Here is a 27,647-nt window from a genome sequence, read left to right on the forward strand (position 1 = left end):
CTGGGTTCTAAAGTTTTCTCACCTCTGTCTTTACTCTCCAGCTACCATTGTCACCGCAGTTGTCCTCCTAAATCCTGCCTTTGAAACCTGGGTCTGCTTAGAGCAAGTCACTTGGGGACTGCCATGGTGCAGGCAAACAGAAGCCAGGTCATCAGAACAGCTGCTCTGGGTGACTGCTTATTCCTTCACACACTCTATGGCATCTACCGTTCACACACAAATGTATGCGCTTGGAATCATTATGTTCCCATTTAACAGATTAAAACAAGACAAGGCTTAATGTGGTTAAATGACTCTTATGTCATCAGTAAGTGGAAAATCTGAACACTAAAATCACAGCTGCCCTGGTGCAGGGGATCAAGCCTGTAATCCCAGCACTTTGGGAGGCTGAGACGGGCAGACTGCTTGAGCTCAGGATTTCAAGACTAGACTGGGCAACATGGCGAAATCCTATCTCCACAAAAAATACAAAAATTAGCTGGGCACAGTGGTGCACATCTGTAATCTCAGCTACCTGGGAGACTGAGTGGGAGGATCCCTTGAGGCCAGGAGGTCGAGGCTACAGTGAGTTGTGATCCTGCCACTGCACTCCTGGGTAACAGGGGAGACCCAGTCTCAAAAAATAAAATAAAATAAAATCACAGCTGGAAAGCATGTTCAAACCTGGTCACCAATTGAAGTGGCCAGGTGAGAGGACAAAAGGCTGGGCAGTGGTGGGGTGGATAGGAATCAGGAAAATGGAAGATGAGGAGTACCGGGGCAGGCCGTTTGGAGATGGGCTAGAACAATTCCGCAGACAGGGCATAGGCACCAGTAGCAGCTTCGTAAGGGAGAACCATAGGGGGATGAGTTAAAATCACTTGAAGGGGCTGGAATGAAGAGCCTGCCTCCAGAAGCTTCCATCTCCTTTCGGATTCACCATAGTCTAGTGATCTGGCAGCCAAATATGTTAGAACTGCATGTAAACAAAGAGTAAAAGGCTAGGCAGGGCCAGGCACGGTTGCTCATAACTGTAATCCCAGCTTTTTGGGAGGCTGAGGCAGGCGGATGACCTGAGGTCGGGAGTTTGAGACCAGCCTGGCCAAGGTGGTGAAACCCCATCTTTACTAAAAATACAAAAGTTAGCCAGGCATGGTGGCAGACGCCTATAATCCCAGCTACTCCAGAGACTGAGGCAGGAGAATCGCTTGAACCCAGGAGACGGAGGTTGTGGTGAGCTGAGATCACGCCAATGCACTCCAGCCTGGGAGACAAAAGTGAGACTCTGCCAAAAAAAAAAAAAAAAAAAAAAAAGGCTAGGCAGAGTCTATCACCAATTTGAAAGGCTCACAGAACTTCCTAGTTTAATTCTTGGTCTTCAGCTTTGTTTTGTTAGGAAAGCTCATATAAGTAGATGGTGGTTTTTATTTTTTTTAATGCATTATGGCAATACATAATCATCTCTTGCTCTGATGAAGGCAATTCAGCCTCTCCAGTGTCCGATGAGTCAAAATCCTGAACATATAGAGTAGCAGATCAGGGGATTGTAGTGAATATATTCAGTCTGTGAAGGGCTGTCAGGGAGTGGAGGGAATGGATATGCTCTCTGTGTCTAAAAGGGCAGAGCCATAACCAGCAGAGGAAAACTACAGGACGAAGGATTTTTTTTTTTTTCTCAGTAAAGAACTTCTCAAAAATCAAGCAGTTTAAGACCAACAGGGTTGCCTTGAACAGAAGTGATCTCCCTGTCAAAGGAGGCAAGCAAGCAGAGGTCTGATAAGCACTTGGCAGGGAGGTGTAACAAGAGGGCTGGGGCTCAGGGTTGGCCCCAGTGACCTCTGATCTGAGTCCCCTCCCATCCCAAAGGGTACTTGGCTGCCCGCAAGTGAGGGCCCCTCCTTGCAGTAGGAACCTGTGTCTGGTGGATTTGCCAAGCATATTCCAGTCCATGAGAACCTTCTCTATCAGGGCTCTTGCTTTGGGATGGATCACTTCATTTCTTCAAAATTAAGATATAATTCGGCCAGGCATGGTGGCTCACGCCTATAATCCAAGCACTTTGGGAGGCCGAGATGGGCAGATTACCTGAGGTTGGGAGTTCAAGACCAGTCTGACCAAATAGAGAAATCCTGTCTCTATTAAAACTACAAAATTAGCCAGGAGATGTGGTGCATGCCTGTAATCCCAGCTACTCGGGAGGCTGAGGCAGGAGAGTCACTTGAACCCAGGAGACAGAAGTTGGGGTGAGCAGAGATCACGCCATTGTGCTCCAGCCTGGGCAACAAGAGCAAAACTTGACTACCTCATCCCAGAACATTTTCATCACCCCAAAAAGAAACCCCCACCCATTAGCTCTCGCTCCTTATTTTTCTTTCCCTCCAGCATCTGGAACCACTAACCTGTTTTCTATCTCCATGCATTTGCTAACTAAGGCTGTTTCATATTAATGGAATCACACAATGAGTGGCTTTTTGTGTCTGACTTCATTTATCATGGTTTTAAGGCTCATCTACATTGTAGTATGTATCAGTCATTTATTCTTTTTCTTGGCTGAATAATATTCCAGTGTGTGGGTATACTCCATTTTCTTTATCCACTTATCTATTGACTGCCACTTTATTTTGACTTGACTACTATGAATAATGCTGCTATCAACATGTGTGTACAAGTTTTTGTTTAAATATGTTTTTAATTCTCTTGGGTGTATACCTAGGAGGGGAATTGCTAAAATATAACTCTATGTTTAACTTTTTGAGGAATCATCACTGTTTTCCAAGGTGGCTGCACCACACTTTAGATTCCTACCAGAAATGTATGAGGGCTCCAATTTGTCAACACTTATTATTGTCTATATTTTTACTATAACTATCCTATTGAGAATGAAGTGTTATCATTATGGTTTTAATTTGCATTTCCCTGATGACTAATGATGTTGACACCTTTTCATATGTTTATTGGTCATTTGTAGATCTTCTTTGGAAAAATATCTATTCAAATCCTTTGCCATTTTTTTTTTTGCAATTATTTATTTATTTAATTTTTGCAGGGATTTGGAGGTTTTTTATTTGTTTGTTTGTTGGAGACAGGCTCTCATTCTGTTGCCCAGACTGGAGCCCAATGGCCCTAACATAGCTCACTGCAGCCTTGACCTCCTAGGCTCAGGATCCTCCTGCTTCAACCTCCCAAGTAGCTGGGACCACAGGTGAGCGCCACCAAGCCTAGCTAATTTTTTATTACAATTTGTAGAGATGGGGTCTCCCTATGTTGTCCAGGCTGTTCTTGAACGCCTAGCCTCTACCTATCCTCCCACCCTAGCCTCCCAAAGTGCTAGGATTACAGGCGTGAGCCATGAGCCTGGCTTTTCATTTTCTTGATAGTGTCCTTTGAAACAAAAAGTCTTTAATTTTGACGAAGTCCAATTTATCTACGTTTTCCTTTGGTTTGCTTGTGCTTTTGGAGTCGTATCTAAGAAAACACTAGTCCAAGGCCACAAGATTTACACCTATGTTTTCTTCTAAGAGTCTCGTAGTTTCATCTCTTGCCTTTGATCCATTTTGAGTTAATTTTTGTATGTAGTGCATGGAGAAGTCCAATATATGAAATCAACCTAAATGTTCATCAACAGATGAGTAGATAAAGAAAATGTGATATATATACACAATGAGATACTCTTCAGTCTTTGAAAAGAAGGGAATCCTGTCATTTGTGACAACATAGATGAACCTGGAGGACATTATGCTAAGTGAAATAAGCCGGACACAGATACAAATACCACATGTTCTCATTTATATGTGGAATCTAAAAAAGTCAAACAGCTAAAAAAAGTCATTACAAGCATGGTGGCTCATGCTTGTAATCCCAGCACTTTTGGGAGGATGAGGTAGGAGGATTGCTTGAGCCTACGAGTTCAAGACCAGACTGGGCAACATAGGGAGACTCCATTTCTATTAATTAATTAAAATAAAATAAAATAATAAAAAAGTCAAACTCATAGAAGCAGAGAATAGAATAGTGGTTACCAAGGACTGGGGCTCAGGGGTTGGGGAAGAGTTTGAGGAAATATTGGTCAAAGGATACAAACTTTCAGTAGATAGCAGGAATAGGTTCATAAGATCTATTGTAGAACATGGTGACTATAGTTAATAACAATGTATTCTAGAAAATTGCTGACAGGCCGGGCGAGGTGGCTCACACCTATAATCCCAGCACTTTGGGAAGCTGAGACAGGCAGATCACCTGAGGTCAGGAGTTTGAGACCAGCCTGACCAACATGATGAAACCCCCATTTCTACTAAAAATACAAAAATTATCCAAATGTGGTGGTACACACCTGCAATCCCAGATGCTCAGGAATCTGAGGCAAGAGAATCACTAGAACCCAGGAGGTGAGGTGGAGGTTGCAGTGAGTCGAGATCGTGCCAAATGGGCAACAGAGCGAGACTCCATCTCAAGGAAAAAAAAAAAAAGGAAAACTGCTGACAGAGTGGCAGAGTAGATTTCAAATGTTCTCACCACAAAAATGGTAAGTATGTGATGTAATAAATATGTTTATTAGATTAGCCATCCCACAATGTATACCTGTATCAAAATAGGGTGTACAGCATAAATACAATTTTATTTGTTAATTATAAGTAAATTAATTAATTTTTAAAAATCAATTGACCATAGATGTTTAAGTTTACTTCTGGATCCTCACTTCTAGTCCATTGATCTACATGTCTATTCTTGTGCCAGCACCAAAGAGTCTTGATTACTGTAGTTTTGTAATAAGTTTTAAAATTAAGAAATACGGTTTCTCCAACTTTTTTTGTTTTCAAGATTGTGTTGGCTACTTTGAGCTTCTTGCATTTCCATATGAATTTTAGGATCAGCTTGTCAATTTCTCAAAAAAAGCCAGCTGAGGTTTTTAGATAAGTTGCATTGAATCTCCAGATCACTTTGGGTAGTATTGCCATCTTAACAATATTAAGTTTTCCAATCCATGAGCATGGGATGTCTTTTCATTTACTTAGGTTTTCTTTAATTTCTTTCAGTGATGTTTTAAGGTTTCAGTGTACTAATTTTGCACCTTTTTTATTAAATTTATTTCTAAGTGGCTTATTCTTTGTGATGTTACCACACAGTAATATTTTCTTAATTTCAGTTTTGGATTCTTCTTTGCAAGCGTATAAAACTGCAAGTGAATTTTGTATATGGATCTTGCATCCTACAATTTTGCTGAACTCACTTATTATCTCTAAGTTTTTTTAATGAATTTCTTAAGTTTTTTTATACAGAGACAGTCCCCAGCTTACAATGGCTCAACTTATGATTTTTTGACTTTACTATAGGTTTATTGGGACATAACCCCATCATAGGTCAAGCAGCATCTGTATACCAGTTCATGCCTATTTGCGTGCAAAAGAGCTAGTTTTACTTGTATTCCTTTCCAATTTAGATGTCTTTTATTTCTTTTTCTTGCCTAATTTGTCTGGCTAGAATCTCCAGTATAATGTTGAATAAAAGTAGCAAGAGCAGACATTCTTATCATGTTCCTGATGCTAGAAAAAAATGCTTTCAGTCTCTCACCATTACATATTACCTTAGCTGTTGGTTTTTTTATACATATACTTTATCAGGTAGAGGAAGTTCCCTTCAATTTCTAGTTTCTTTAGTAATTATCATGAAAGGGTGTTGAATTTTGTCAAATTTTTTTTGCATCAATTGAAATGATCATATGGTTGTTATACTTTATTCTATCAATATGGTATATTAAATAAATTTATTTTTCTATGTTGAACCAATCTTGCATTCCTGAAATAAATCTCACTTGATCATGGTGTGTAATCCTTTTGACATGTTGTTGTATTCATTTTTCTAGTATTTTGTTGAGAATTTTTGGATCTATGTTCATAATGAATGTTGGTCTTTTGTTCTCTTGTGATGTTTGTCTGACTTGGGTATTATGTAAGTGATACAGCCAGTATCATGATAATACTGGTTTCACAGGATGAGTTGAGAAATGTTCTCATTTTGGGGAAGACTTTGGTGTTAGTTCTTTAAACATCTGGAGGAATTCACCAGTAAAACATCTTTTTTCAATGGGAAGTTTTTTTTAATTCAATATCTTTTCTTGTTATACTCTGTTCAAATTTTCTAAATCTTCTTGAGTCTGTCTCAGTTGTTTGTATCTTTCTAGGAATTTTTCTATTTTAGGTTATCTAATTTTTTGGCATCAGTTTTTGTTTGTAAATGATTACTCTGGCTGCTATATAAAGAAAGAACAGATTACAGCAGGGCAAAAGTAGACATGAAGAGGCTTGTCAGGTAGTTATTGAAATGATGGTTGGAACAAGAACCATGGAAGTGTGGAATGAGAGAAGTAGACAAATTCAGGACACATTCTGGAAGTAGAATCAACAGGTTTTGAGGATGGATTAGCTATGATAATAAGGAAAAGCAGGAAATAGAAATAATGCCCATACTTTTGTCTTGAGCAACTAAATGTTTGAGCTCTTTAGTGAAAATTGAGAGGACATGAGGAGAAATTGGTTTGGGATGGAGAATCAAGGGTTTTCTTTATGTTTGCTAAGTTTGAGATGCCTTTTAGATTTCCAAGTGGAGCTGTAAATGTGGAGACACAAGTCTGAGTTCAGGGAAAAGTATGGGCCAGAGACACAAATTTAGTACTGTTCAGCAGAGAGATGGTACTTAACGCTATGGCTCTGTATAGACTGTGCAGATAGAGAAAAGAAAAAAAGGCCCAGGCCCAAGTATTGAAGTGTTTCAATACTTCAAAGCTGAGCAAAGGAGGGGCCAAGATAAAAGGCTGAAATGGACTGGTCGTGGGGTAGGAGGAAACTTAAGAAGTGTGATGTCAGAGTATACAAGAGAAAAAAGAATTTCAGGAAGACAGGGAGTAGTTGTCCATGTCACATTCTTCAGAAAGCCTGAGTGATAACAGAACAGAGAAATGTCAGTTGCATGTAAGAAAAGGATAAGCCACTAGATTAGGAAAAAATGCTTTAAAATGTAATGCACGATTGTTGAATTTTAAATCTCCATCAAGTCTGTCTTTATGAATTGGAAAGACAAACACAAGGCATCCTCCAGTAGCTCAAAGGAGAATAGAGAACATCAAAGTGACTCAAATGATGAATCCAGATATTAGTAGGAATACCTAAGAGAAAGAACAGAGCAAAAAACTGATCATCAAAGAAAAAGTAGAAGAAAATGTCCCTGAACCAAATAAACACTGAAGCTTCCAGATAAAAAGGGCTTAAAGAATACCAGACAAAAGTTAAATAAATGAGATGTACTTTTTGATATAATCTGCTGAAATTTTTTCAGTTAGTCTGTCAATGTAGATTTATTAAGCTTCAGCTATGTGTTACACATAAATAGAAGAATATGTCTATAGGCTAATCAGAGCAGGAGAAAAATGAGTTATGTTTAAATGAAAAAAATCACATTGCCAGAGTTCTCTGAAAAAATGAAGGCAGGAAGAAAATGACATAACATCAAGAGTTTGAAGGGAAAATACTGTAAACTAAAAATCTATATCCAACCATGTTGTTATGTATGTACAAATGCAATGCTCAAGTAACTTTGGAGTATAGGTAAAGCCACCCTCTAAGAACAATTATTAGGTTTAAATACTTTTTGCTTTTAAATAAGAAAAAGAAAAACATTTTTAAAAACTGAACATTCAACTCAAAAAGAGAGTCGGGAAATTAATTCAATCAATCCAATTAGCAGATGGTAAAGGTAAATATTAAGGAATTATTTCATTGAGTTGATCTTCAATCTCTGATATCTTTTCTTCTGCTTGATCAATTCCTCTATTAAAACCTATGTATGCTTCGCAAAGTTCTCGTGCTGTGTTTTTCAGCTCCATCAAGTTGTTTATGTTCTTCTCTAAGCCGGTTATTCTAGTTAGCATTTCGTCTAACCTTTTTTCAATGTTCTTAGTTTCTTTGCATTGAGTTAGAACACGTTCCTTTAGCTCAGAGAAGTTTGTGATTACCCACCTTCTAAAGCCTGCTTCTGTCAATTCGTCAAAAGTTTTGCTCCCTTGCTAGTGAGGAATTGTGATCCCTTGGAGGAAGAGAGGTGTTCTGGGTTTTGGTGTTTTCATCCTTTTTGCGCTGGTTTCTTCACATCTTCATGGATTTATCTACCTCTGGTCTTTGATGTTGGTGACTTTCATATGGGGTCTCTGAGTGGGCATCCTTTTTGTTGATGTTGAGGTTATTTCTTTCTGTTTTTTAGTTTTCCTTCTAACAGTCAGGCGCCTCTGCTGCAGGACTGCTGGAAGTCCACTCGACTCTGCTTGCCTGAGAATCACCCGCGGGGGGTCAGAATAGCAAGGATTGCTGCCTGTTCCTTCCTCTGGTAGCTTCATCCCAGAAGGGTATCTGCCAGATGTCAGCCAGAGCTCTCCTGCATGAGGTGACTCTTTGGATATACAGGGTAACGTTAGGGAACTGGTTGAGGAGCCAGTCTGACCCTTGTCAGAGCTTGAGTGCTGTGCTGGGAGCTCCGTTGCTCCCTTCAGAGCTGCTGGGCAGGGACATTTAAGTCTGCTGTAGCAGAACTTACAAGCACTCCTTTTCCCAGGTGCTCTGTCCTGGGAAGGTGTGGTTTTATTTATAAGTCCCTGACAGGCTGTTGCCTTTTTTCAGACAGGCTCTGACCAGCAAGGAGGGAGTCTAGTCACAGTCTGCCTGCAGAGGCGTTGTTGAGCTGCCGCGGGCTCCCTGCAGCTGCTATGTATACTTCTTTGTGCTTTTGTTTATACAAGTAAGATTAGAGCTGTCTCAGTAATGGCAGACGCCCCTCCCCCCCAACAGAGCTTGACTGTCCAGGGTTGAGTTCAAACTGCTGTGCTGGCTGCGAAAATCCCAAGCCAGTGGGATTCAGTTTGCTGGTCTCTGTGGGGGTGAGAACCACGGAACCAGATCACCTGGCTCCCCACCTTCAGCCCCCTTCCTCTCAGGTGTATGAGCAACTCTGTCTTGCAGGCACTTCAGGCGCCAGTCAAAACAGCTGCTTGGATCTGTGCTGGGAACTCGCAGCACAGCCGAATCCGCTGCCCAGATTTGCCCTGGAAACCTGCAGCACCTGTCAGCATGCAGGGATCTCCTGGTCTGTGGGCTGCAAAGACTGCAAGAGAAGCACAGCATAAGAACCGGAGCTCTGGAGTGGCCAGACATCCCTGATGGCCTCCGTTGGATAGGAGGGAGTGCCCTCTGGCCCATTGCACTTCCTGGGTGAGGCACCGTCCCACTCTGCCGCGGTTTGCCCTCCTTGGGCTACACCCACTGTCCAACCTGTCCCATTGAGATGAACCTGGTACCTCAGTTGGAAATGTGGAGATCACTCGCCTTCTGTGTTGCTCTCGTGGAGAACTGCGCTCCAGAGCTGTTCCTATTTGACCATCTTGGTGGAAGTCCCTCGATATTAAGGAATTAAATACCCACACAAGCACGTGCATACATAGAAAGTAGAATTAGTAAATACCTCCAAGAGCAAATTCCTTGAAAAGACCAGCAACAGAGGAAAGTAACAATTATCTCTAACTAAGAAAAATAGAGAGAAATACAAACAACGATGGAAATGAGAAAGGTGATATGATCAGAGATTCTAAGGAAATGCTAAATTTTGAATTAAAATAAATAATCCTCTAAAAAATATAAATTACCAAATCATTCTGAAGAAGATACAGAAAAGACAGACAAAAATAGAAAGGTCTAGAAAAGTTATTTTAAAAATAAGTCCTGAAATAGGCACCAGGCCCATACAGTTTTACAAGTGAATTATATTAAGCCTCATGTAATAGATAACTCCTGTGCTATTTAGGTGGTTCCACGGCATAAAAGTTGAAATGCTCCTTAATTCATTTTACAAATCTAGCACGTCATTCACATCAAACTGTCAAGACCAGTTCAGTCATAGAAACCCCAACCCAGTCAGCACTGAAGGAATTAAGAAACAGAAACAAAGATAGAGTGCAAAAGTGGGATCAGAGTGGGAGCGTCAGGGGACTGACAGCATTTCCCAGCTGAAAGCCCAGAGTAGACTCTGACCCACGTATTTATTCTTAGTGAACAAGTGATTATTTTCAATAAGCAGGTGTTCAGTGTTTCTCCACAGAATAAAGATAGACTAAACAGGCAGATAATGCCTGTTCACTACTAAAATAGAAATAAGCTAGAAAGCACTCTTTGTGAGTCAGCAATGGGGACAAGGTCAAATATCCTGTGTTTTGGGAGCTGATTTAACTAGTGCATGACCAGTACATATTGCCTACTATTCTAGCAGATTTCTCCCTGGGGATGGCTCAGTGTTCCTTGCCATCGCCTCTCAGCAAACAACATACACTCCATCACACACATGTCAAGACCTTTTCCCAGCATCAAACCTTATGGTTTTTTATTCACAAAGATATATCAAGCACATTTAAAGCTGAATATTAATATCATATAAATACATTTGCAAAAGTAACAAGTCAAATACTGCAAATCAAATAAATATATATTAAATTACATATTCATATATAATTCATTAAATATTGCATATATTAAGTATATGCAATATAGTAAAAATATGTATCACGATGATTACAAGTCTGATTCAACATTAGAAAATCTGTTATTATAATTTATTGTTTTAAAAGACTAAGAAAGAAAAATATGATCATCTTGATACAAACCCAAAAGGAATTTAATAAAAATCCTGAAGATAAGGGATATGTAATTATATCAACACCCATTTAGAAGAAAAATCTAAGCACATATCTTAGAAAATCAGAAGTAAGAGGAGAATGGAGGCTACTCATCACTTCAGTGTCTAATATTGTCCCGAAGGGCCTAGCTAATGCAATCGACAAAAAATAAGAAAAAAACCTAAGAACTTAACTCAAAATTATTAATTAAACAAACTTTGGTATAATCGTACAATGGAAAACTGTCACACATATCAGAGAAGATGTAATGTCATGGAAAAATACAATGTATATAAGAGAAATAGTGACAAATGATACAGATTACAGATATAGGCAACGTATTGAGGTATATACAACAAAATTTCAAGTGGAGAATGTTCTGTTGATGGAGATAGTGGGCAGTGGGTTGGCCTGTTCAGTTGGCCTCTCATTCACTATTCACTGGAGTTTCAAGGGATTTCAAATAAGTAGGAAGGGGTTTGGCCAGGAAGAGAAAAATCTGACCTAATTCTTATTCTTAGGATCAAAAAGATACTGTAGTCCCCTGGTTAGTGAGGAACCCTCAAGACTTCACCAAGTTGATGGAAAACAAAAGGTTTCCCTCAGGAGACTAATCTCTTAAAATAATAAGCCCTTTATAATTGTATAGTCATTTGGGAGAACCAAGTAAAATGGCAAATGGAAATAGCACTGAATTAGGTTCCAGGTTAGCTTCACCACCAGCTCCAATATGTGACCTCAGGAAAGTCTCCTTTTCTTTCTGGGCCTCCATTTCCCCATCTATACAATGAAGGTGCTCATTGTAGAGTAGACCTCTTCAACAAACCTACCTAACCTAAGTTCTAAGATCTCACAGGTGAAACAAAAACTCACCTCCATCCCCTGAGATGGCTCGGGTGATGCTTTGGCTGCACTCCAGTCCTCTGGCGTTAGATGGTGCTCTGCTTTCCCCATAGAGGGCTGAGTCCCCGGGAGCTCAACATCCACGCCTGTCCCTCGCATCTGCTGTGCTGCTGGACTCTCTCAGATCTTCTTTGGCCCTGCTTCAGGGTTGACAGCAAAGTTATGCTCACAGTCTCCTGCACTCTCCCAACATGTTGAAACTCAAGCCTATTTGGCAAGAAATTTGGCACCATTGGTGCCAGGGATGGCAGTCTGCCCACAGCCCCACTGCGTGCCAGGCTTGGCCTGCAGGTTGGAGCTTGCTTTCCTTCTACCCAGGGCTTGAGTCACACTGGGCAGGGACTACAGGGTCTCCTGGCTTTCCATGTGGCCTGGGAGAGTTTTTGGAAAGCCTATGCCAGCTCCTTTGGGCTGTCCTTCTCGAAGAACGAGTGGTGGCCAGTGATAAAGTAGTTCCTTGCCACTGGCAGCAAACCCCTTTACACCCCAAAAGGGAAAACTTCTGAGTTTTCATGGATTAGGAAAGTTCTGCCTCTTGAGACATTACCTGAGGACAGGTTAGGCTTGAACTCTTAAGGAACATGGTGGAGGAAATCTTTCTATAGGTCTATAAGAAATGGAGGCGATGTTCCTGCTCAGGCTTCAGGGTCAAGCAGACGAGCCTGGTCCAAATGCTTAGTCCAGTTACCTCCTAACCTCTTTTGTGAATTGTTTTTTTTTCTTATATGCTGTGTTAGTTCCTTGGTTTATTTCTTACATGCTACATTTTTCCTTTGCAATGCTATAAAGGAATGCCTGAGGCTGGGTAATTTGTAAAGAAAAGAGATTTATTTGCCTCATGGTTCTGCAGGCTATACAAGCATGGCACCAGCATCTGCTCAGCTTCTAGGGAGGCCTCAGGAAGCTTACAGTCATGGAGGAAGGTGAAGGAGGAGCAGGCCAGTCTCATGGCAAGAGCGAAAGCAACAGAGGGAGAGCACTATGCTTTTAAACAACCAGATCTCACATGAACGAATAGAGCGAGAATCTACTAATTCCCAAGAAGACAGCACCAAGCCATTCGTGAGGGGTACACCCCCAGGACCCAAACACCCCCCGCTAGGCCCCAGTTCTAACACTAGGGTTCACATTTTACCATGAGATTTGGAGGAGACACACATCCAAACTATATCACATGCTTAGTATAGTGTCTGGTAAACATACAGTATAGTAATGGCTTAATAAATGTGAGTTGACTCTTCCTCCTCCCTAAATCTTCCCCGATTTATATGCCCTGCCCTCCCCCCCACACACATACACACACACACACACACACACACACACACACACTCCTTTCCCAACCAGGGCCCTGGAAGCTCATATTAGGGGAGAATTAGAAAGTAGATAAAGGGGCTGGGCACGGTGGCTCACACCTGTAATCCCAGCACTTTGGGAGGCTGAGGTGGGTGGATCACTAGAGGTCAGGAGTTCAAGACCAGCCTGGCAAATATGGTAAAACTCCACCTCTGCTAAAAATACAAAAATTGGCTGGGTTTGCTGGTACATGCCTGTAATCCGAGCTACTCAGGAGGCTGAGGCGGAAGAATTGCTTGAACCCAGGAAGCAGAGGTTGCAGTGAGCCAAGATCACACCATTGCACCCCAGCCTGGGCGACAGAGCGAGACTCTGTCTAAACTGTCTAAAAAAAAAAAAAGGTAGATAAAGGGACCAATCCACTCCCCACCATTCCCCCCTTTCCAAATGTGACTCCGTCCCCCACTCCCCATCACACTGCCAAGAGAAGGCCCAGAATCCCTCTCCCTCCACCCCCCAGAACATCACAATTATATCCAACAGTTACTGAGCAGTTTTCCTTTGCCGGGAGCTGTGCTGAATGCCTTTTGTGTAGGATTCCCCAGTCCCGTGAGCCAGGCCAGGCCACCCTCAGTTGTCCCAGCCAGGCCCAAGTTTTCAAGGCAAAACCTTCTGGGACTCCTGCAGCCCCAAAAATCTCCAAGCAGCTGGGCACAGTGGCTCATACCTGTGATCTCAGCACTTTGGGAGGCCAAGGCAGGCAGATCACCTGAGGTCAGGAGTTCAAGACCAGCCTGGACAACATGGTAAAACCCTGTCTTTACTAAAAATACAAAAATTAGCTAGGTGGTTGTGGTAGTATGCGCCTGTAACCCCAGCCTCTTGGGAGGCTGAGGCAGGAGGATCGCTTGAACTCAGGAGGTAGAGGTTGCAGTGAGCCTAGATTGCACCACTGCACTCCAGCCTGGGTGATAGGGTGAGACTCTGTCTCAAAATATAAACAAACAAACAAAGATCCCCAAGCATGACTTCCTGAGGCTGGACATTACCGAGAGCAAGCCTTTGAAACCTAGTGCTGTCCCATATGCCACCTTTCTTAGTTTTAGGATTATCATTTCAATTTTTTTTCTGAACTGATATAGCAATGTTCCTTGGAAAAGAAAAAAACATTGAAAATGAAATTTACCAAAGTCATTCTATCAACTTTGCCTTTCAGCTGGGTTTTACCGAGTTTGACAAATTGGAGTTATACTAACAGCTTTCTAGTCCTTTCATAAATATATAGATCGGCAACCCTGAAACTTGAAAGGAAAGGAAATTATCCATTTAAATAGACTGGGTCTGCCCAGCAGCTCCCTTTCCCCTTCCTTTCTCTCCCTATACATATTAACAGAATTTCTTAAGACGTCTCCTAACAGCGTTTCCACTGTAATTAATTGCTTTTCACTCAAAGTGACACATCTAAGAAATGAACTAGCACAAAGAAAGATATATTTAAGAAATTGAGAGCTCAGTTAACTTTGCTACAGATCGCTGTGAAAAGAAGTAGCTCCTTTTTAGAAAAAGAGAGACTTGAAGATTAAAGAAGTTTGCCTCACTTAGAAAAACACTACAAGAAACAGGGCAAAATGTTATCAGTGCCTGCCTGTGGGTGATGGAATGGTAGATACATTCTTCTTTGCTTCTGATGCTTTTGTGAGCTTTCTAAATGTTCAAAAGTAAGCACAAGTTATTCTTATAAAGAAAAATATATACTCAGGGTGATAGCTGCTAAAATTAAGACCCCAATATCACAAGTCATTTTCCATCTCTCACTTCCCAGCTTTTCCTGGTGGAAACATCAGGGCAAAGGAGGGGGAAGGTTGTATCATTGAGAAGGCTTTGTCCTTGAGTGAGCAGATGAGAACTCAAGAGACTGCACAATTTGCCCACAGTCATGTGGGCAAATCATAACTTGGCAAAGTTATGATTGCTCTCTGTGGCTCTAGGTTATTAGGTTATCTGCCCATAGAATGGTGTGATACTTTCCCCATTGCTCAGTTCTAATGAATAATTAATAATTGCTCTAAGGTCTAGCGCAGTGGCTCATGCCTGTAATCCCAGCACTTTGGGAGGCCAAGGTGGGCGGATCACAAGGTCAGGAGTTCGAGATCAGCCTGGCCAATATGGTGAAACCCTATCTCTACTAAAAGTACAAAAATTATCCAGGCATGGTGGCACGTGCCTGTAGTTCCAGCTACTCAGGAGGCTGAGGCAGGAGAATTGCTTGAACCCGGGAGGCAGAGGATGCAGTGAGCCAAGATCGCACCACTGCACTCCAGCTTGGATGACAGAGCAAGGCTCCACCTCAAAAAAAAAAAAATGCTCTAAGCCAGTCCAGAAACACAGGCACGCCCATTAGAATAGATACTACCAAGAAAACAGAAAATAACAAGTGTTGGTGAGGATGTGAAGAAATTGGAAGCCTTGTGCTCTGTTGGAGGGAACATATGATTGTATTCAACTGCTATGGAAAATGGTATTGTAGCTCCTCAAAAAATTAAAAATAAAACTAACATATGCTCTAGCAATTTCTCTTCAGGGAATGTTTCCAAAAGAATGGAAAGCAAGGGTCCATGTTTATTGCAGCATTATTCATGATAGCCAAGAGATGGGAACAACTTGACGTTGACAACTCTATCCATTGACAGAGGAATGATAAAGACAATGCAGTCTATCCATATTATGGAATATCATTCACCCTTAAAGAGGAGTGAAATTCTGATACATGCGACACATAGACGAACCTTGAGTACATGACACTAGGAAATAAACCTGTCACAAAAATACATACGCTGCATGATTCCACTTACATGAAGTATCTAAAGTCATCAAATTCATAGAAACAGAAAGTACAGTGGTAGTTAGCAGGGGCTGGAGGGAGGAGGTGAGAGTAGTTATTGTTTAATGGGTATAGATTTCTGTATCTCAAAATGAAAGTCTTCTGGAGCGATGCTTCACAACAATGTGAATATATTTAACACAACTGAACTGTACACATAAAAATGGTAAAACGGCTGGGTGTAATGGCTCACACCTATAATCCCAGCACTTTGGGAGGTCAAGGCAGGTGGACTGCTTGAGTCCAGGTGTTTGAGACCAGCCTTGCCAACATGGCAAAACCCTGTCTCTACCAAAAAGACAAAAAAAAAATTAGCTGGGCGTGGCGGCACAGGCCTCTGGTCCCAGCTACTCAGGAGGCTGAGGTGGGAAGATTGCTTGAGTCTGGGAGGCAGAGGTCACAATGAGCTGAGGTCGTTCCACTGCATTCCAGCCTGAGTGACAGAGTGAGACCCCTTCTCAAAAAAAAAACCAAAAAACAAAAAACGGCAAGATGATGGTAAATTTTATGTTATGTGGGGGTTTTAAAACCACAATTTTATAAATAAAAAGAATAGGTTAGGCCAGGCATGGTAGCTCATGCCTGTAATCTCAGCACTTTGGGAGGCCAAGGTGGGCAGATCACCTGACGAGGTCAGGAGTTCAAGACCAGCCTGGCCAACATAGTGAAACCTCATCTCTACTAAAAATACAAAAAACAGCTGGGTATGGTGACAAGTGTCTGTAATCCCAGCTACTCAAGAAGCTGAGACAAGAGAATCACTTGAACCTGGGAGGCAGAGGTTGCAGTGAGCCAAGATCATGCCATTGCACTCCAGCCTGGACAATAAGAGCGAAACTCCGTATCAAAATAAAGAATAGGTTGATGAGCAGGCCACTGTTGTTTCCATGGGCTTAAATGTATTTCTATAATAACCCTGGCAGTGATCTGATCAGCAGGCAGCCTGTGGTCACCCTCCATAGATCCCACTGGTTCCTTCATGTCACACCCACAGCAGGAGCCAGACAGAGGTCCACTAGACATGGAGTGACCAGAGCCCAAGAACAGGGAGGGCCCTGAAACCAAGCTGACTTCCTGTGGATGCCCTTTAACTCCTAAGTGAGCAGCCCCAGGGGAAGACAGGGTTGGCCTCGGAGCTCAGCAGGTCTGAGCCTTTTAAGAGAGGAGGGGTTGGAGTCCACTCCAGGAAGAGGAGGGCTGAGGGGCAGAAAGCTAGAAAGAGAGTTACAGTCAGGCCCCTGCAGTGTCATACATCAGTGGGGCCCAAGGATTGATTTCCAAAGCAGAAAGAGGAATCAGAGATCAGCCCTTCCTCCTGCTGGGCTGCCTTTCCTGTTCAGGTCGCTCAGCTTGACTTCTGGGTGTCACTCTGATTCCTCCAGCCTCTGATGTCCTATTACTTACATTGGCTCCTACCTCTCGTGTCTCCCTGATCTTTCTATCATTTGCCACCTCTGCTCATCAATTTCTTCATTTATTCTTCCACTCATTCTTCTGTTCATTCATTGAATCTATTATAAAGGTTAAGAGCACTGACTCTGAAGCCACACAGCCTGGGTTCAAGCCCCAGCTCTGCCCTTGACCTTGAGCAAGTTACTTCTCTGTGCCTCCATTTCTCCATCCCTAAAATGGAAATTAAGATGACCTCAAAGTGTTACTAGGACATTAAAGGACTTAAATCCATGCCTGGCATATAGTCAGCACTCAAAGCACGTTAGCTTTGATCATTCATTCATTCATTCATTGAATCAGCAAACATTCACAAAGTATGTACATCAGGCACAGGTGAGACTATATTGGGGGCAACGAAGAAAAAGAATTTAGATACAGGCCTTGCCCTTGATTTGCCTCCAGTCTAGTGGGGGAAACAGACTTATATGCAACTAAACGTAAACCAAAATAGGAAAATACGCAAAGCACCGTATGCAAGAGGGCAGAAAGAAAGGAAGAAATTATTTGTTGGGAAATGTCTTCTCAAAAATGTAGCCTGTAAGCTGGACCTATAAGTCAGTGTAAGATTCAAGAAACTGGAAGATTTAAGAGGCTGGAGGGAGCCTCCTCCTGATGGAAGCTGAGCCTAGAAATATGTGCATACTTGGGAAATGAAGAGAAGTGCTATGCCCTTGGGTTAGGGTTGCCAGAGAAAATACAGGATGCCCAGTTAAGTTTGAATTTCAAATAAACAAATACATTTTCAGTACAAATATGTCCCAAATATACAAAAAAAAATCATTGCTTACCTAAAACTCAAATACAATATAACTGAGCATCTTACGCTTTTATTTGCTAACTCTGGCAGCCCTACCCTGGGGTGAGAATAAACCTGCTTTCAAACCTGTGACCTAGGTCACAGTTCTGGGTTCCCCCCTCACCCAATTTCTGGTTTGCTACTTTCATGAGTCATTTGGCATTCTTGACCCTGGGCTTCACAGGGACCTTTATGAACTGTCAGCAAATCATTTGGTGTCACCTTGTTATTAACGGTCACTGTTCCCAACCCCCAGGCAGAGATGAATGGAAATATCTCACATTTGTTCACCCTGTTGAAGGTCACTGTGTCTTCCGTTTTTATGTTGGCGTCTTGATTTTTCTGAGATCATATCTCTTTTTCTTCACTTTGAGATTCATTAACATCACGAGGGGAAGGAATTCATTCCCTTCATGGCTGTCGGGAAGAGGGGTGGGCAGCGGGGGAATCCAGCAGAATGACGTCTCTGAAGCCTGCAGCACTGGCCGTGAGGTGCATTGAAAGGACCAGGTGTTCAGGGTGGGCCCGGAGCTGCTACAGGCTGATGGCGTTTTGTGCCAGCTCTTGGGGCATGCCTAGCTTCCACCCAAGCTGGGCCTTCCAGAGGTTATCAGCAGTGAGAGAAGCAGCTGCTAAACCTTCACCTACAGAAGAGTAGCCCGGGCAATCTGCAACCAAGTCAGAGGCTGAGAACATAAAAGGCAGTCCTCGGGACCGTCCCCTCATTCATAAAACATGCCAGGCAAAGTCATTTCACGCCCCAGCATCCACCCGCTGTTCCAGAAAGGTACACCTATTCATCTTCCTCAAAAATGTTTATGGAGAGGAATTATCAGCAAGAGAAAACAAATCCTCGGGCGACACAGTGCCCTTTGTGGGCTATTTCAGTGGAACCTTGACAATGGGGATGATGTCTGGCTTGACTGTGGTATGCCTGAGAGCACCAGGGAGAGACAGCCTTTAGAAAAATCCCCGGGGTGGGGGATTCTGACACCCTGGTACCTGCCTATGTGACGGCTTAGCAGAAAGATAGGTGTTGAAATGAAGTTTCTGAGGTTAAAGGAAAGTGGAAGAGGGTGTTCTTTTCTTGTTGATACACTCAAAGCTTAAGCAGGCTCTCAGGCCAGAAGACATGAGACAAAAACTAATAATGAAAAGAAATGACCCCCCACCTCAACTCAGCTGCCTCAAGCAGGACGATTTTTCCCATCAGGTGCCACAGACACAGAACAGAGGACTTAATGAGTTTCTCAAGGGCCTCGAAAAAGGTTCCATACACTGCCAAAATTCTCATTGACTCCAAGATACAAAATGAAAATTCCGCAGTCAAAATGTAATGAAATGCTCTGAAATTCTGTGTTATATCAACTCTATACATTGTTATACTTAATATCTGTAATTTTTTATATTTGAAAACAATTAACAGATTATTTCACTTCAAGGAATAACTTGTACAATGATTTCTAAGAAATCATAGCCATTGAAAATAAAATTAGCAAAATAATCCTCAAAGCAAAATTATTAAAATGCCCCCAAAACTATTTTAGAGAAAATGAATTGCATTTCCCCCAGGGGGATGTGGGGGCATTTTGGTGTGTGCTATGTCATGGGTCAGTGTGTCTAGAAATTAGACTGCTCAGCTTCTACAAAGGTCTTTGAACAACCCTGGTCCTATGGGGTCAGGGCCCCATCAAAAGTTGTAAAGAGAGCAGGTATACACAGATAGAAGTGAGAAAGACATGGCCTTTTGCAGCCAACTAACTGTTTTGTTCATGTAACTCAGAGACCACTGAAACTGAAAGGAACCCTGGTCATCATGGTGCCCTCTGCAAAGGTGGGCTGGTCTCTCAGTCTCCAGACATCGAACTTATTTGGTAAAATGAGACACCTGAGGCTCAGAGAGGGAGAGGTCACACCTAAAGTCACACAGTACAAGCTTTCTTTAGGGGTCATAGACGCAGGGCTGAGGAACTACAAGGTTAGAGATCAGATTCCAGACCTCTCCCAGACTCAGCCCTTGCCACTGTATCTGGGCTTCCTGCTTCCTTCTCCAGGACACTGGTTCATGCCCCACTTTTGGCAGAATATCTGATCCTCTGGACATTCACTCACTGGTTTAATTTTGGAGAGTCTAGTTCATATTCTTAGATGTTTGTCGATGTCTAGTTCATATTCTTAGATGTTTGTCGATGTTTGCCATCCATTTGTTCATCCTTGGGCTTTCCTAACCTTGGTCCAGGCACGCTGCTTCCTAGGCCTTCTGGTTGAAGGCCCACCTTATCCTGTGCAAGTCACCTAGGCCAAGATGTCCTTTCCAGCCCAGGCTCAACTAGCAGACCAGCCAGCTGGCTGATCCCACGGCCACAGCAACATTTTGGCACCTGGACCATGCCCTCGGTCTCCCCCTTGTGGCCATTGGGAGAGGTGCACAGCCTGGGACTCCGTCCACCCCATGTGTGCCAAGTACATTTGAGCCAGCTTGATTATTCTTTCTAGAAAGGCTTCCTTATTCCTGGATGACTGTTACTTGGGCAGCATTACTCTCCTTCACTCCTGCTCTTCCATTTAATTGCCCATGGCAGCCTCAGCCTCCCTGTTTGAGCCATTGGTCCACCAACTCCCAAGGACTCTTGAGCACCAGTTGAAAGCCATAAACATGTGGATAAGGATGCAGAGGAGATGTCAGATGCAGTCCATGGTGGGAAGTTACAGCCAATAAAGGCCAGTCAAAATGCTCACCAAAAATTTAAAAATAATTTGAGGATCAAATTATGCTGTGCCAAGAACTTCAAGAATTAAGAAATGGTGGCCGGGCCTGGTGGCTCATGCCTGTAATCCCAACACTTTGGGAGGCCAAGGCAAGCAGATCACGAGGTCAGGAGTTCGAGACCAGCCTGACCAACATGGTAAAACCCCGTCTCTACTAAAAATACAAAAATTAGCTGGGCATGGTGGCACGTGCCTGTAATCCCAGCTAATCAGGAGGCTGAGGCTGGAGAGTAGCTTGAACCCAGGAGGCGGAGGTTGCAGTGAGCCAAGATCGCACCACTGCACTCCAGCCTGGGTGACAGAGTGAGACTCCATCTCAAAAAAAAAAAGAATTAAGAAATGGTGTAAAGTGGCTGGGGAGGCCCCTGGAGAGAAAAAGAATCAAATTGGTCTTAGAGAGACAGGAAGTCTTTTTAAAACAGACGAAAGGACAAATAGCATTCTGCAAGAAAACAAAAGCTGTGAGAAGCAATAACTAACACTGGGCAACATGGGGAAACCCCATCTCTACCAAAGATACCAAAAATTAGCTGGGCGTGGTGGCACGCACCTGTGGATGCAGCCACTTTGGGGGCTGAGGCAGGAGGATCACTTGAGCCCCAGGAAGTCAAAGCTGCAGTGAGCCAAGATTGTACCACTGCACTGCAGCCTGGGTGACAAAGTGAGACCCAGTCCCAAAAAATAAAAAAAAAGGTAAAAAAAAAAAAAAAAAAGAAGTAAAAACTAAGGTAGAATTATGGCTTAAATAATATTTTTAAGGAAAAGGTCAAATGGAGATGAACTCTTTCTTCTTATCTTCTCCAGGTGCTCAGATTGCTTTGTTAGTTCTTTTTTGCAAAGCATGTACCACACTCTGACTCTGCGATGTTTATGTGGTCTCCCTTCTGCTGTTCATTAAGACCCTCTTGGTTGCAAGTAACAGAAATCCAACTTAAATTAGCTAGGGCAAAAAAGAAATGTATGGATGGAAATAACTGAGAAGGACACAGATAACACTGCATAAGGTATGCCTTCAAATCCAGGGTTGGCACAATAGAATCAGTGCACTCTCTCTTTCTCCCCCTTTTCAGCTCTGTTTTTTGCTCTGCTTTTCACCCTTTGGGGGCCTCATTCTCTCCTACCACAGCTGGGCTTCCTCTAAGAGTCAGGGATAATGGCTTCCAAGGTAACCCGTTTCACGTCCTCCCAGCTGTGACCCCAGGGGCAAGAAAATGTCTTCCCCACTTGTCCCCAAGGAAAGCCTTTCCTTGACCAGCACCCCTTCTCTGCTCTCCCCTGGATCACAGGAGCTAGAAGCCTGGGATCTACATGTCCCAGAATCTCTGTCTTCAGAGTCCTGCATTGAAAAACACCAATGAGAAGCACCTGCCAAGATCTAGAAGGTAGAAAGAAGGCAGAAGTCAGATTTTTGCTCCTCTGGCAATGTCAAACTTTGAGCTTAGAAAGACATGGCATTTTGCAACAGGTTCAAGGTATTTTCCTGAAAATCTCAGGCCTTGGGATTGGAGGCAGCTGAGATCATCCCTAGTAATTTTCTGAGTTCCTTCGAATTCCCTATGAGAGCTAGTGACAAAACTAGTGGCCTTCTTTGACCTTTGCTTGTCCAGACTGTCTTTTGCATTTTTTGTCCAGATTTTGCAAGCACTTGATTGCCTTCATTAAATCCCTTTCCACATGGAAGGCCTAGAGTGCTTTCTGTTTGTGACCATACCCTAAGTGATTTATGCATGCATCCTTGTCCAGGAGTGGGGGTGGGGTGGGATGAGGGAAGTTGGGGGTGGGAAGGATGCTAGGAGCCAAGTCAAGAGCAAATAGTCGAAGAAATGTTCAGGTAGGGGATGAGGTGAGACCATGAAGGGTGCTGAGTGTCAGACAGTCAGACTTGATGTGCTGGGGAAAAAGGAAGCCAGGTGAATATGATGACGAGGCCACATTTTAGGGCAACCCATGGTGGCATGTATGGGACAGATTAGGATGACGGCAACAGAAAGGAGGCAGTAGCAATAGAAGTGTCCTAGAATGGGGAAATGGGAAAGTACAAAAAGGGTGCGTCTGACAGGTGTGTTGGAAGAAAAAGTAGGATATTTTGGTATATTGTATTTAAGTACTTAATAGCGGCTGCCATTTATGGAGTTATGATTGATTACGCATCAGGTGATCTGCTAGGTTCTTTACTTTTATTTGTTATAATCCTGCAAGGCCAAAACCATCTATATTTATAAAGAAGAAAACCAGGTTCTATAAATATTCATTGATAGGCTCAATCAGCCAGGGACGTGAGCCAGAACTTGAGCTCTCCTCTGCTGCCCTTCACAGCCTACATTCATCCCACCCAACTGGGCTGCTTTTCTTTCCACTCTGAGACTTTTTCTTTTTCTTTTTTTTTGAGACAGAGTCTCACTTTGTCACCAGGCTGGAGTGCAGTGGCACAATCTTAGCTTACTGCAACCTCTGCCTCCTGGGTTCAAGTGGTTCTCCTGCCTTAGCCTCTGGAATAGCTGGGATTATAGGTGCTTCCCACCACGCCAGGCTAATATTTGTACTTTTAGTAGAGACACAGTTTGACCATGTTGGACAGGCTGGTCTCGATCTCCTGACCTCGTTATCCCCCGCCTCAGCCTCCCAAAGTGCTGGGATTGCAAGCGTGAGCCACCGCACCCTGCCTGGCTCCGGGCCTTTTAACAGCATAAAGGGCCACTCTCGATCCTCACCTGGTAAGAGACAGATAATCAAAAGAGCAGAGCCTCTGTCCACCTGACATGAAGCTCTAAGAGGAAATGACCAAACAAATCCAAACTGATGGATATTCTGTAAAACAACCGGCCTGGTCTCTTTAAAAAACATCAGTGTTATAAAAGACCAAAAACCAAAAAAGACTGAAATACTCTTTGAGATGAAAAGAGACTCAAGAGATCGACAAGTAAATGCAGTAAGTGATCCTGGATTGAATCCTGAATCAAAAAGAAAAACTATAAGAAACATTTTGTAAACAACTGGGAAAATAAACCAGGTATCCGTTAAATGGTAATGTATTAATGTGAAACTTCCCAAGTGTAATCATGGTATTATGGTTCTGTGGGAAAATGCCCTTGTTCTTTGGAGATAAACTGAACAAGGAGATAAACTGAAATATTTAGAATTAAATCAACACAACGTTTCCAAGTAATTCTCAGATGGATTAGCAGAATTAGGTAGGTAGGTAGGTAAGGTAGGTAGAGAGAGAATGCAGATGTGGCAAAATGCTAACAATTAAAGGGTTGGGGGGGTTTCTATACTATGCTTGCAATCTTTCAGTAGTCTGAAATTTTTCAAAATAAAAATTTGAGGGAAAAAACCTTAAATGTTTCCATTGTCCCACCCCCGCAACATAGAAAAAAAGAGAAAGGCCTTTAAGTTGAACACACCTGAGTTTACAACAAAGGGTCTGCCATTTCCTAGCCATGTGACCTCTGAGCCCTCAGCGGGAGGAGTGTGCAGCCACGCCAGCCTGCCATGCTTCTGTGGGGGCGATGATAGGCACGATCGGTGTGAAGCCGGGAGCTCAGTGTCTAGCAGTGTTCTCACTGTTTATATTTGTTCTCTTCCCTTCCTCCTTTCTAATCCCCATTTCATCTGCAGAATCCATTAAACTAGGCACTGAGGGAGATTAGCTCGGGATAAATAAGGACAACTAAGGACCCTGCAGGGCACACAACTGAGACCACGTGACGCCCCTGTGGGGACACTGACCATAGCCTGCCCGCCTACCTATGATGCAGGCTGGCCGACCCTCTGAACGTCAGACTTTTGGCTGGGGACGTCGACCAGCCGAAAGTCAGAAATGCCTCCATCCCAGAGTTTGTCACCCATAACTTGCTGGCTCATGTCACAGATGAGAACTCAGACATTAACCAGAGTTTCTCAAAGTGGGGTACTCGGCCCATGGGCAACAGAATCAGCTGTGGCTCATGTGAAAACACAGATTCCTGAGCCCCATTCAGCTCTGTTGAGTGGGCTTCCCTGGAGTGGCTGTGGCAGCATCCATGCTAACACTGATGGCTAGGTGGCTCTGAGGCACACTTAAGTCTGAGTGCCCCTGACCTGCACTGTGGCTGTAGGAGATGTGCTACCTTATTGTGAAACTGGTCCACTGGAGGAGTGAATTCCTGTGGTGAATGCCCAATAATAAACATGCAAAGCCTATATCCACCACAAAAATGTCTGTCAATAGGAGCAAACAGAAATACAAATTGACATGTACATAAAGATAAAAGCAGGCTGGGCACGGTGGCTCATGCCTGTAATCCCAAGACTTTGGGAGGCCGAGGCAGGTGGATCACCTGAGGTCAAGAGTTTGAGACCAGCCTGGCCAACATGGTGAAACCCTGTCTCTACTAAAAATACAAAAATTAGCCGGGCATGGTGGCAGGCACCTATAATCCCAGCTACTCACGAGGCTAAGGCAGGAGAATCACTTGAACCCAGGAGGCAGAGATAACAGTGGGTTAAGATCATGCCACTGCACTCTAGCCTGGGCAATAAGAGCCAAACTCGGTCCACCCGCCCACCTCCCAAAAAAAAAAATAAATAAATAAAAGCGGGAGGCTTAGGAGGAAAGCAGTGCTTCTCTCTGTCCTGTACCAGTTCCTGACTCAAATTGTGCAAATGAGACACTGCCCAGCCTTGGACTGAGGAGGTCCATAGTCTAGAGCCCCCAAACCATCATTGTCTGCACCTTAAGACTGAAAGGATCAGAGTGGGCTCTAAGGCCTGGGCAGAAGGAGCCCCTCCACCCACCAGGACTCTGGAAAACTGCAAAAAGCAACAGCTCTCTCCTCTGGACATTTGCAATATGCAGGGATTCTATCTTGTAAACCCTAAGAGATCCAAAAATCCTAAAGATGAGATGCTCACTTAGATTCTGCTCCGAATCTGCCAGTGCCTCTCTGCACTATGCCCAGCAGCCTCAGAGGACTCTCTGCGGGGATGGATGCTCTGTGGACGCCACTTAGGTGAAGGAAGATGACAGCGGTCATCTGGTTTCCCTGAGGACCCTGCAAGAGCTTGTTAGTGGATGTTTGGTTTGGAGGGTTACTGAGCTTCTTCCTCTCTCTTCCAGCCCAGGAGATCAGACCATTCGGCCAGGAACGTTCCCTTCCAGTCCTGAGAATCCTCCATGCCAAACTAGCTCCTGCTCAGGGCAGGCATCTCCCCACAGGGTCTGGGTTATTTTAGGAGACTTGATATCCTGCACTCAGCCCTAGGGAGGAGAAAAAAGGACTGACAATTGGGCGGTATCCACCCCCATCCCCAGGCTGAGAAAGATGACAGACGGCCATTTGCAACTTTAACTCTTTCTTGGCTCTGGCAAAGACCAATACATCCCACTTAGCAAAGCCTCAGATGGCAGCGCGGTAACCATTTCAATTCGAGAAAAAAAAATAACAAAGTGTAGTAGGAGGAAATTATGCATGGAAAGTGACTTTTACAAATTGCCTTTAAATATTACAGCCAAAGTGAGAGGCTGGGAATTGCATCAGAACATTTTTTGGTGTGGTTTACACTGAAGAAATCAACCACTTCCCCAACTGCAGGGCTTCAAGTAATATTTCATCTTTCCAGGAACACCAACGTTTAGTTTGAAAATAAGGAAAATTGGATTAAACTCTTCAGATGTTGGGTGTTTTCCCGGCACCCCAGCACATGAAGTCATTCACAAGTAAACCCAGGTAAGTTTAATCTTGGTGGCTTCAATGTTTAATGCCTTTATGTCCTTTTTTTCTTTTTCTTTTCTTTCTTTATCTTTTTTTTTGAGACAGGGTCTCACTCTGTCACCCAGGTGAGGCTGGAGTGCAGTGGCACAATCATGGCCCACTGCAGCCTCGACTTCCTGGGTACAAGCAATCCTCCCACCCCAGCCTCCCAAGTAGCTGGGACCACAGGTGCACACCACCATGCCTATCTAATATTTTATTTTATATTTTTTGTAGAGATGGGGTTTGCCATGCCCAAGACCACCTCGGCTGGTCTCAAACTCCTGGGCTCAAGCAATCCAGCCACCTTCTCCCAAAATGCTAGGATTATAGGCATGAGCCATAGTGCCCGGCCTATATCTTTTGTTTCAATTGTTGGAGACAGTGTGCGAAGCCCAGGTCCAGCAGCTGGGTGGGTCTAACATCTGGAGTGCTTTGCACAGAGAGGATGCTCTGCGGGAAGATGTGGGAGGGAGGGAGAGATGGACACAGCCAGCAGGAGGAGAGTCTGCAGTGATTCTACAAAGATAAAGGTACCTTTTTGCACTCAGTGGTGTGGTTTAGGGCAAGAGGCAATAACTCAGATTTAAGAACTGTGACTTGGTGGATGTCTATTGGATTCAGTCCCACACACAGTCACTGGGGCTAGCACTTGGCAGGCACTGAGCAAATCCCAGGGTAGACAGAGTGAATAATGCATAGCCCCTGCTGCCTGCCCTCCAGACCTCTCTGAAGAAAAGGAAAACCACACGTCCTGGACAGCTGGTAATCCCAAAGCTTAATCCCCCATAGAAGAAAATCTACAGGTGCTGGTGGGAACATAGTATTTAAGGCCTCCTCAGTTGCAGAAAAACACTGCTGTGTTCTTGATCACCACTTGCTTTTTTTTTTTTTTTTTTTTTTTCCTGTTGTGTTGAGACAGAGTTTTGCTCTGTTGCCAGGCTGGAGTGCAGTGGCACTATTTTGGCTCACTGTAACCTCTGCCTCCCAGGTCCAAGCGATCCTCCTGCCTTAGCCTCCCAAGCAGCTGGGACTACAGGCATGTGCCACCAGGTCCGGCTAATTTTTTGTATTTTTTAGTAGAGCTGAGGTTTCACCGTGTTAGCCAAGATGGTCTTTAACTCTTGACCTCATGAT

General features: G+C 43.4%; 1 protein-coding gene across 1 annotated transcript in view; it reads right to left on the reverse strand.

Annotated features, from left to right (window-relative positions):
- LOC105733377 (stimulated by retinoic acid gene 6 protein-like) overlaps positions 1 to 27,647 on the reverse strand; it is a 433,741-nt gene that overhangs the window by 396,213 nt on the left and 9,881 nt on the right. The window contains exon 2 of the mRNA XM_064379820.1: positions 11,558 to 11,727. The gene's annotated coding sequence lies outside the window, so the exon portion shown is untranslated. The remainder of the gene's footprint in view (positions 1 to 11,557; positions 11,728 to 27,647) is intronic.

This window comes from Aotus nancymaae, unplaced genomic scaffold, assembly GCF_030222135.1.
Source record: "Aotus nancymaae isolate 86718 unplaced genomic scaffold, 86718_ANA_hifiasm-v0.15.2.pri h1tg000003l, whole genome shotgun sequence".
Taxonomy (NCBI): Eukaryota; Metazoa; Chordata; class Mammalia; order Primates; family Aotidae; genus Aotus; species Aotus nancymaae.